The sequence below is a fragment of the Arvicanthis niloticus genome, chromosome 4, assembly GCF_011762505.2.
Source record: "Arvicanthis niloticus isolate mArvNil1 chromosome 4, mArvNil1.pat.X, whole genome shotgun sequence".
Taxonomy (NCBI): domain Eukaryota; kingdom Metazoa; phylum Chordata; class Mammalia; order Rodentia; family Muridae; genus Arvicanthis; species Arvicanthis niloticus.
Window position 1 is genome coordinate 91,643,605 of NC_047661.1, and position 10,854 is coordinate 91,654,458.

The 10,854-nt window shown below is 40.4% G+C and overlaps 1 pseudogene; it reads right to left on the reverse strand.

Annotated features, from left to right (window-relative positions):
• Positions 1-6,005: 6,005 nt before the first annotated feature.
• LOC117707409 (nuclear pore complex protein Nup54 pseudogene) lies at positions 6,006-10,074 on the reverse strand (annotated as a pseudogene).
• Between the last annotated feature and the right edge of the window lie 780 nt (positions 10,075-10,854).

The window sequence follows — 10,854 nt, forward strand, 5'->3', positions numbered from 1 at the left end:
CTTTCTGCCTACAGGAATTTGGTGCTTTTCCAGCCACCATACCCACAGCTCCCTAGAGGGCATACTGGATGACTTGTGACGCATCTTAATATCCTGTATAATACAGTTATTAATATGAAAAAAGTGCCTAAATTATATCTCAATGGTGTTCATTATCTTTAGTAATCAGAGAAATGTTAATTAAAACATCTATGAGATTAGCTCTGTTCCCAGTCTCAATGTCCATATCAACAAAACAATGAGCAATAAATGGTAACTGGGTTGTGGAGAAAGAGGAACAATTGGTATTGATGCAAATTGGTATAGGAACTCTAGAAATGTGTATGTAGGATCCTCAAAAATCTAAAAACAAATCTTCAATATGAACCACTAACTGACATAGGCCTAAAGGTCTTGACATCCAACTCCAAAGATACTTGCTCAGCAATGATCATTGCCACCGAATTCACAATATCAAAGAATGGAAACAATATAATGTCATTCAACAAATGAATGGATGTGGAAAATGTAGAACACAATGGAATACTATACACAATGGAATATTATTCAGCTATTAAAAAGAGAAATCATAAACTTTGTATAGTTACATAAGTAGACCTGGAAAAAATATAGTGTAAAATAACAAAGATCCACAAATACAAACTCCACATACTTTCTCTAATCTATGATTCCTAGCTCCACCTCTACAGAAAGATAGATGATAGACAGACAGACAGACAGATAGATAAGTAGATAATAGGTAGGCTGATAGATGGATAGATTAGTAAATATAGAAGTATATACAATTAATTTTTAAGCAAAGGTAAACTTATAAAGGTAGTCTTATCTTCTCTTGTTTGCATTAAAATACAAATTAACAACTTTAAAGCTTTCATTTCTACAAATAAAAAAGTTTTTAAAAAATATTTGCAGAAATGATGATTTTGTTATATTCTAGTTGACTAGGTATGTTCTCTAAGTTCCAAATAAATGAAATAACAAGAAAAACTTGTTAAACTTTTAAAACTTGTTTAAAGTCGCCATACAACAATGACAAAAGAAGTCACACAAATCATTAAATACTTTGGGATTTTTTTAATCTCCCACAAATAATGTTAAAAACATAAAAGCTGAAATGCGTTTACATTCCTAAGTATAATCTTCACGAGTCACATGATTGCAGTTTATTTTCTAATGTAGGAAGTAGTTATGTTTCACATAGTTCCAAGGAAAAGAGAACTTACATAAATCATTAAGTAAAGTGACTATGCTCAATGCTGTTTTAAAATGTACAACAGTGTAGGAAGCCGTGGTCAGTGGTTCCATTCCAAGATGGCGCTGGCCTCATGTCTTCCCACTTGTAAACAATTAACTGCGCAGCTGCAAAGGCAGAAAGCCCGCCAAGTCACTGGCCAATCCCGAGGCGTAATATTGGGTGATGAGTGAACAGTCAATCAGAAGTGAACACGTCACTCTAGGGCATATTTAAGCGGTGCCGCTTCCGGCTTTCTCCGCTTCCGGCTTTCTCCGTCTTTCCGCTTTACTGTTTCAAGAAGTAAATCCTCGTCTGCAGTGATACCCGATTATTGTCTCTTGTGTTCTTATTCGCGGGCGAAAAGGGGCTCGGGAGGTGCGCGGAACATCTGGTGCTGAGAACCCGGGAATTTCAAGGCGCTGCGGAAGGCCCTCGAGACTCGGGGAGGGTTAAAAGACTGCAGGTTTCGAGGTACACCTTTGGAAGATATGCCTGGGGTGGCGTTTGTGGCAAGCGGATTTAAACTCACTGCTGCCGCTCCACTAGCTAGCCTCTTGCTTGCATTGCATTTGTTTTTAACTTATGTGTGTTGTGAGAAAAGGGGCCACTCTAGCATAACAGAACCAGGGTGTGGTAGCCGGCATCAAACCATGGAGCTTGGAAAAGAGAAACAGGCAAGGAAGTCTGGACAACAGAGGCAAGCCAAAGAGCTTGGTTATAGGAAAGAATATTCAGGAGGAATAGGGGCCGCTGCAGGGCCTATTAAAGCTAAGAAACCTTCACCGGCTGGTGAAGAGAAACGGGAGTTCGGGGGGAGCCCCCTGCAACCAATTAAGGAGCCTGCTTCCATAAACCTTAGCAGCTCCGAGGAAGACCTAACACAAGGAGAGGAAGAGAGCCTGGGGCAGGAAGCAGCTGCCTATACAAAGGGTAGCAGTGCTGAGATAAGACTAAGAAAGCTAGTGGCTCACTCGGGCTCGAGGGCCCCCTGCTGTGCTTCTCGGCTTGGGGTGTGGGAACAGAGACGCTGCGATGGCGCCCGGGTCAGACCGGTTGCAGGGGCGCCTGCGCTCTGCTACCTGTGGAGGCTTGCAACAAGGCAGAGTCAGAGCAAGAGAGAGTGGCACGAAAGACAGACAGAGGAGGGAGATAGTCTGCCCTGGAAAGCGCGGCGGGCACACGGGGAGTGCCCCGCGAGCTCAGAGCAAGCAATGCCAGTGATAGAACAGATGATCTTTGAAAATGCTACAGCTGAATGCCGTGCAGCCATTGTCACTCGTAAGAACAAGAGGCTACAAGACTGGCTAAGGGCTTGCTGTGGCCCGGGAAGGGAGGCTGTTTGTGCTTATTCCACAGGTGAAAACAATTCAATTTGGGCCACTAGCGGCTGGTGCAGATTGTGAAGAATGAAGCTAGGTTGCAAGATTACAGCTCTGAGTCTCCTGATACTGAAGTTCCATTTGGCGATAAGTATACCGCTGTGGGCCATAGTCAGATCTTGAACTGTTCTCTTGCCAGTACATTCAAATGCTGAAGTACTGCCTTTTGATTACAGCTATTTGAGTGTTACTTAAAAAAGAGGCTTTAAAACATAGTTAAACTGCCAATAATCCATTGGCTACAGTTGGTAGCTCAGCCGAGAGTTTGAAAATTTTTGATTTGCCTATGTTTATAGAGAAAAGATACAACACATGTCTTTTAAGGTTTACAGTGTAAATTTAAGGTTTAAAGTTAAGGTCAAAATAGCACAGTTCGGCATAGCCAAGCCTCAGAGAGCAGGCAGAGGGAGGTTAAGTGCATTTACATTTGAATTAAGACAATGCAGACTGCCCTGTAGAAGCTCAGGTGTTAAGCATTTCCTTTTGTTCTGGGTCTTTAGACCAGGCCCTAGAAATGTGCTTAAGGGAATTTGTCTTTTGTCATCATTGTTTCTTGTGAGAAGAGAGATAAATCTAGACCCAAAGACTTTACAACAGTCTGTGGGCTACAAGTTATGATTATGCTGAAGGCACTAAACTATACCTGCTGATAAAATATGGTTCAAATTGTTTTAATTCCTTTAACAATTATTAGAGATTAAGGTTGGCTTTTATCCGATATATTCATTGGACTAAAAAAGATTGGTTATTAAATTAATCCAAAATAAAGTTCAAATTTAAGATTTATACAGCCTAACTTGTCTACTCCAGCTGCCATTTCAGTAAATGCTTATAGAATTTTATAGATATAAAAGATGTTTTTATATTATCCATTTACATTTCTGGTAAAGGTAAAAGGTTTACAATTAGTAAATTTATTCATAATTTTTAAGAGGCCATGAAGCGATATTTGTTAGAAATAATTGCTTCAGAAAATGGCTAATTGTTTTATATTTTATATATATAAATATTGTTGTTGCTTTAATACAAAAAATTAAGAGGTTAAATCTTTTGGTGTGTATTATTCATGGTGTGATACTTTATTAGTGGATTTCTCTAAAGAAATTTTTTCTGCAAGCTATTACTTCAGTATAACGAGCTTTAAAAAATTTTTTAGAGTACTTGTTACTCCAAAAAAGGATTCAAAGACAGTGTCTTTCAATATTTGAGACAGGTTGGGGCTAGAGAAATGGCTCAGCCATTAAAAGCTGGACTTAATTTAAAATTTAAAGGCTGAACTCCCAGCAACCACATGGTGGCTCACAACCATTTGTGGTGGGGATCTAACGCCATCTTCTGATGTGTGAGTGTACATACAAAAGAAAATGGTTTACTTTTAATCTTGATTTGCTCTTAGTGATTTTTAAAAGTTGTTAAGAGATATTATTTGGCTAAAACCTCATCTTAAGCTTAACATAGGAGGATTTAAACCTCTGTTTGATATTTTCAAAGGGATGTAAGTCCTAAATTAAATAATGTGTATTTTCCTGAGTTTATCCTGCTTCAACACAATTAAATTATGTGTTGTAGCCACTGTTTAAAATGTTTAAAAAGGGTATATCTGCCTTTGTCTTGTTGAATGGTGTGTTTCATGAAGTGCAAAATGATCCGGCTACATGATTTAATATCTCTAGCCATTTGGATGACATTAAAATTAATAAGGTGTTTAAGAATGCATCTGCACAACCAGTGTTTGTGTGTGTAGACCCTCCATTTTTCTTTATGTTATCCAACTTTCAGAATAATTCTGATATCTTGGATTGTAAGAATGTTACATGCTTTTTAGCACAATGCTGGAATGGATCATTAGACCTAGCCTTGGTTGTGCATGTGCCTACCTTTGTGCCCATCCCAGTACATCATTATGGAGACATAAAAGAGACTTTGGTCAATCAGAGAGTTGATTTGCTCCAAGCCCATGTGGAGCAGCTCACAGATGTGGTTCAAATGAGCTGTGTGTCAGCAACCCCACATCCAGGTATTACGCCTCTGAGATTTGTGAATGATACATTTATTTAAAGCCATAATCTTTCTGCTTATTTAAAAGGAAAGTGGACTGGGGAGCTGGACCAGGTGCAACAGCAATTGTAAATCCGGATTTCGAGCCTTGATGGAGCACAGATGGACCCTGTTTCCCTTGGCGATTTTACTTCTTGAATTTCTTCTGCCTTTTTCTTTCTTTCTTAAGAGTGGGGATAGGCCTGTTTGATGCAGCCCTATGTTGTGGATTAGTGTTCATATATGGTTGGTCGGTAAGCTCAGAGCCCAGCAAAAACGTGACAAGGTAGCTAAAGCCCAAACACTCGCAGTCTTGGAGCAAGCATCTCTCCCTGAAATTTGACTATCTAGGCTGAGAAAGTAGCCGATGACTGAGACACTCAGTCAATGCACCCCAAGGGTTCAGCCCATTGCACTGGGTCGATGAGAGGTCTAAGTCCAGCCAGCCCTTGCCTGAATAACCTGTACCTGAACATTTAGAGGTGTTTGCGAGTGGGTACTCGAAAGGGAATGTTCCACGAGTGTGGATAGATTTCCCGAAAGTATGCCTGATTGCACAAAGGTTTGATGCCAAGAAACCTCCCCTGGTGGCGCCCCAGGGTGGAGGCTCCCTTTCCCCGTCAAAAGGCATCGAGATTGGGTATGGGAATTAAACCCATTACAATATCTCATTTTGCACAGAGGATCAGGCCTCTGCTTTCCCTCACTGAGTTGGTGCTGCGCTTAATGGGCAAAAGGCTGTTTCATATTAATAATTTAAACAGGGAGAGATGTAGGAAGCCGTGGTCAGTGGTTCCATTCCAAGATGGCGCTGGCCTCATGTCTTCCCACTTGTAAACAATTAACTGCGCAGCTGCAAAGGCAGAAAGCCCGCCAAGTCACTGGCCAATCCCGAGGCGTAATATTGGGTGATGAGTGAACAGTCAATCAGAAGTGAACACGTCACTCTAGGGCGTATTTAAGCGGTGCTGCTTCCGGCTTTCTCCATCTTTCCACTTTACTGTTACAAGAAATAAATCCTCGTCTGCAGTGATACCCGATTATTGTCTCTCGTGTCCTTATTCGCAGGCAAAAAGGGGCTCGGGAGGTGTGCGGAACACACCAGTGCATATGTTTTGGGGGAATTGTGTACTTTTTCTTAAATAAATTCAGCTTTTACATTCAAACTTTTCAAGCATTCTCTTTTAAGAGCTTTGTGGTGACCTTTTCAGATTTTATGTACAGTAATTTCTTAGGAACCTCAAACATCCCAGGCAGGAAAATGATTCTTTTTCTGTTCATGTGGTCATCCTAAGGAAGGAAAGAAGTAGCAAAAATGTGCATTTTATAAACCATTGGCACCAGTTTGTAAATGGTCAGCTGCCTCTGCTATGGATGCTTTCTTCCAGTCCATGTGCTACTAGTTTTATATCTTTTAGTCATCTTTAACGATGCTAATTAAATGGCTAAGGCCTAGTCATCAGGGAAATGCAAATCAAAACAACACTGAGATACCACCTCACACCAGTCAGAATAGCTAAGATCAAAAATTCAGGTGATAGTAGATGCTGGCGAGGATGTGGAGAAAGAGGAACACTCCTTCATTGTTGGTGGGGTTGCAAGCTGGTACAACCACTCTGGAAATCAGTCTGGCGGTTCCTCAGAAAATTGGACATAGCACTACCTGAGGACCCAGCTATACCACTTCTGGGCATATACCCAGAAAATGCCCCAACATATAACAAAGACATATGTTCCACTATGTTCAGAGCAGCCTTATTTATAATAGCCAAAAGCTGGAAAGGTCCCAGATGCCCTTCAACAGAGGAATGGATACAAAAAACATGGTACATTTACACAATGGAATATTACTCAGCTATTAAAAATAATGAATTCGAGAAATTCTTAGGTAAATGGATGGAACTAGAAAATATCATCCTGAGTGAGGTAACCCAATCACAAAAGAACACACATGGTATTTACTCACTGATAAGAGGAGATTAGCCCAAAAGTTTGAAACAACAATGATTCAACTACCAGATGACATGAAGCTCATGAAGAAGGAAGAACAAGTGAGGATGCCTAGGTCTTTCTTAGAAGGAGTAACTAGATACCCAAGGGAGCAAATATGGAGACAAAGTGTGGGACAGAATCTGAAGGAGAGGTTACATGGAGACCATTCCACCTGAGTATTCATTCCATGTGCAGTCACCAAAAATAGACGCTGATATGGATGTCAGGAAGGGAAAACTGACAGCAGCCTGATAAGGCTGTCTCATTAGGGGTCCCCCAGAGTCTGACATACCCAGAGGCAGATACAGCTAACCATTAATCTGATCAAAGTTTCCCAATGGAGAAGTTAGAGAGTAAACTGAAGGAGCCTTAAGGGCTGGTGGTCCCATGAGGAGAGCAACAATACCAACCAGCCAGAGCTCCCCAGGGTCTAAACCACCAGCCTAGGAGCACATATGGAGAGCCACATGACTCCAGCTGTACATGTAGGGGAGGATGGCCTTGTTGGGCATGGGTGGGAAATGAGGTCAATGGTTCCTTGAAGGCTGAGCACTGAGTGGGGGTGGGGGGTAATCTGAGGGTAGGGAGGGGGTTAGGGGGTAGGTGGGTAAACACCCCCATAGAAGCAGAAGGAGGGGGGATGGGATAAGGGGTTCCTGGGAGGTGGGGGGAATGCCGTAAGGGGATAAAATTTGAAATGTAAATATTATATCCAATAAAAGAGGGGGAAAAAAAGAAAAGCGGTTAGAACCAACATCATTAATAAAATGTCAGCCCTCTTTAAAAAAAAAAAACTATCTTGATACTAAAATTTGTTTTGAGAATTGTATATTGCAGAATGATCAGCCTTGGTGTATCTACTCAACAAGCAACCTGGGCAGACCTGCTCAAACCTCTGAGGTCCAGGAATTCCATCTGGAGGCAGTGAAGACACAGCATCAGAGGCTTATCAATTTGCTCTTCCCCCCACTCCTCTTCTAATATCTCAACACCCATAGTCAGCTTGAAGAAGCTAATGAAGAGTCAGTGCCCCTATTCCCTGGGCTTGGGGACTAAGGTGGTAAATGTTGGGCTATCTTTCTAGGGAAAAGTAGTGGTTTTGTGGGAATAGAGAGGATTAGCTAGGGTTTATTGCATAGCCATAACCTATTAGTAGAAATCTGTATAATTAGTATCAAGATGAAGATATAAATTCTTAAACGGCACCAATTTACTTTGATTACAAATTTTAAGGTTTTCATTGGTACAAGCTTCTTATTGATATATGAGTGAGATGAATATTGTTACCCTCATAGGCATTGTACCAGTATAACACACTTAGGAATACAAGGCTTAGACCCAGTCCTTCTTTAATTTTTTTTAACTGATTTGAGATGGTCAGCCTGTGAGTTCAGGGACTACAGCAAATTCATGGGTTGGAGTTTATTGTTAAGGTGTTTTCTATGTTTTATTTAGAAATAGCTGAGTGGAGTTAACAGGCAACAGTCCAGATTACCTTACATGGATAGTTGGTTTTCAAAACATCAGAAATCCACAGAATTGACATGACAAACATTTCTGTATTAATGTTCATTTTGATTAGAGACCTGTCTGCTCCTGACAGCTTCCTATATTGAATTCTAAGAAGAAACTGAGCATCTTTGGAGTTACTCCAGTTGTGGTGAGACAGCCACTAGACAAGAATTGCCTCTTTCCATCTGCAGACAAATTACTGTCCAGAAAAGGACACACTTGCAGAACAGTCGACTGATTATATCTGCCTAGACAGAGTAATCAGCCCTTAATAATTCTGCAGCACTAAGGTCTGTCAGATGATCCTGGGCCAGAAGGCGGAAGAACAGATGCTCCAACGTTATGTAGTAGAGGGAGTGTCCAGGTGTTCAGAGGTCTCTATAAATTGGCTAAGTTTTAGAAGCTATGCTTTGTGCTTCCCACAATTATAGTTAACTCAGTAATTCTGGATTTCTGACAGGGTTGAAAACTTATAGCCTCATAGCCAATTCTGGCTATTTACCTTGAGAGAAAAGATTTGAGTGGATGGTCATCAGCTGACATTCATCCTACAGCCAAGGAAAAAGCCAGGTTTAGAACTAAGTGTTTTAGTTAGGAGAGACGACAGAGGTTCTGGTTAGTCAACAAAATGTTGGACTGGGTATGAGGACTATCTTGTACCTCACAGGTACAAATTGGCATAATTATGCTCTAATTGTATTTTGACAGAAAAGTTTCATTTTAACAGGAAGGGTGATATGTAGGAGGAGCTAAGGTGGGAGGAGTACTGAGAGGAAGAGAAGGAGTAAGAAGAGAAGGAGAAGAAGGAGAGGAGAAGCTAGGTGATGAAAGAGAGAAAGAGGGGGGAGACAGGGAGGCAGATGTTCATGTATCTCCACCAGTCAAAGATAGTTGATATATCTAGGTTGGGTCGTGGGTTACACCTCAGATTGAGTAATACCAAACTTATAAAGCCTATGATTAACATTTTTTAAAAAAATGTATATGTGCAAAAAGAAAAAGGGGACATGGAATAGGGGGTTTTTAAGGCGGGAATGGGGAAAGGGGATGGCATCTGAAGTGTAAATAAAATATCTAATAAAAAAATAAGAAAAAATGGCTAAGGCCTTTCTGCTGTTGTTTCAAATGTTGTTTGATTTTTCATAATAGGTTTGCATCTACATAAGCTTCAGATTTCACAGCCCCAAAATGATTCTGGGTCCTTATTTGGAACATAGTTTGTTTAGTCGATCCCTGAACAAAGTAAGTGCATTACTTAACCCTGAGTAGTTATCTAGCTGAACCTACAACTGTTCTTTATCAGCATATAGTGTAGTAGCTACTCTTTGATTCAAATTCCTGTTTTGACTAGAACCTATAATGTTCTTGGAGAGAGATCCCTAAGTTTCCTCTTGTGCTATTTGAACCATAGTTGTAGTTTGATTCTTTTGTATTTCAGTAATGTCTTCAGATATAATATCTAATCTGGCCTGATGCTGCTTAGGCGTCAGATCTTGAATTTTCAGTCTTTAAAGCAGTTCTTTGAAACACACCATTGTTAAAGAATAAATTTTTCAAAATCACGGATATTCATGTTGGCCTGTTTCGAAATAGTAAGAGCAACACTAGCAGGAGAGATCTACAATAGCTGTCTAATCTGAGCAAGAGACAATTTTTTTCTGGTCATAGAAAGAGTCAATTTCAGCTGCTGTAGCTCTGTTTTAACACTGTTGTCCCTAAACCTCTTCTTAAGGTGCCATTTGGAGAATGTTTAATAGTATAATGACAACTTCTGTTTTATCATCTGGCAATGTTCTCTACATTAACAGTAAGGTTCTGGTCTCCTGGAAATCATATTATCTTATACAATGAAAATGATGATGGATGACATTTACCTCTATTATAAACTACAATAATACTAAAACTTGTAAATTTTCCCATGACATCAATATTTTAGAATCATTTTCTATGTTAAATATTTAATGGGTTTTAAATTTTACAATAAATTTACTGTCAATCATATAAAATTCATCAACATTAACAATAGCCTTTTAAAAATTTTTATTATTTAATTTACATTTCAGATGTTATCCCCTTTCCCCATTCCTCCCACACACCCAAGAACCCCCTATCCCATTCCCCCTCATCCTGCTTCTATGAGGATGTCCCCCCACCCACCCACCAACTCCACCTCCCCATCCTCAGATTCCCCCAAACTGGGGCATCCAGCTTTCATAGGACCAGGGACCTCCTCTCCCACTTATGCCCAACAAGGCTGTCCTCCCCTACATATATAGCTGGAGCCATGGATCCTTCACTATGTGTTCCCAAGCTGGTAGATTAGACCCTGGGAGCTCTGGTTGGTTGGTATTGTTGCTCTCCCCATGGGGCTATAAACCATTTCAGCTCCTTAATAGCATTTGAAATTTTTTATTTTAAAGATTTTTTTGATATGTGTGTGTTTGTGTGAGTGGGTGCACATGCGTATATGCATGTGGAGAGCAGAAGAGGGTATCAGATGTTTCCTTTCATTACTCTCTGCCTACTCTGAGCCAGGGTATTCCTCTGAACCTGGGGCTACTATGGTCTCTGTATACAGGAAGACAGCAAGCCCCACTGGTTCTCTTGTACCCTACTACAGTAGACCTGCATAACAGATGTATGCAGGATATCTGGCTTGTCACATGGATTCTGAGTAACAAATGCCAGTCCTTGTATGTG